This window comes from Geospiza fortis, unplaced genomic scaffold, assembly GCF_000277835.1.
Source record: "Geospiza fortis unplaced genomic scaffold, GeoFor_1.0 scaffold138, whole genome shotgun sequence".
Taxonomy (NCBI): Eukaryota; Metazoa; Chordata; class Aves; order Passeriformes; family Thraupidae; genus Geospiza; species Geospiza fortis.
This window is the reverse complement of record NW_005054307.1, coordinates 5,262,613-5,263,381: the sequence shown is the minus strand read 5'-3', so window position 1 is coordinate 5,263,381 and position 769 is coordinate 5,262,613. Positions and strand designations below refer to the sequence as shown.

Here is a 769-nt window from a genome sequence, read left to right as displayed (position 1 = left end):
CCACTCGCTTGAAACCTAATTGCATTTTAAAGCAGGTATACACCCCCCCACATACACATACCCCCCATCAGGGACAACAACCAACGACGACAACACAACAAAACATTAACCAAACAAAAAGCCCCAATCTGCGACTGTCTACGGAGCCACACATTGAATGAATCTGTCTGTAAGGTTTTAATCACAGCCAAGGCTTCGCTACAAATCTGTACAAGAGACGGTGGCTGGTTCCCTCTGGATCTCTCCCCTTCTGACTCCTATTATTTCGACCCAGGCTACAATATAGAAAGTGGCGTGTGTGATCCATCTGCAAGGCTGGGCTGGGGTTTACCCCCCCTCCATTTCCCTGCCACTTCCTTCGCACTCGCGGTATGGAAAGCCATTGACGCCTGCCTGTCTGTTATAATGTTAGTGGGTTGAAATCCAGAGGAGCCTCCGCTCCGCTCTTGCTCTCGCGCTGGCAGCGCTCAAAATCCGCAGTCTCTCCTTAAAATGAGCCTCTTCCAGCGTGAGGAGGTGAACTCCTCTTGCTGGTGCCTTTCCTCACCGTTCAGCTGCTATCAGGGCGATGGCAATATGACATACTAGCAGAAGCTTCATACTACACAGGAGGACGTGTGTTTTGGGGTAAACAGGCTTGAGAGAGCGGGAGAAAAAAATATCATCGGCAGATGCAAGGAGAGATATTTTGCTGAGCTTCTGGGAGCTGTAAATACTGTGGGCAAAGCTGCGCTGCCCGGGCAGGACAGCGGCTGGCGAGCCCGGACGG

General features: G+C 51.5%; 1 long non-coding RNA gene across 1 annotated transcript in view; it reads right to left on the bottom strand.

Annotated features, from left to right (window-relative positions):
* The window catches only part of LOC115949569, a 32,125-nt gene that overhangs the window by 27,669 nt on the left and 3,687 nt on the right, over nt 1-769 (bottom strand). The window lies entirely within an intron of this gene.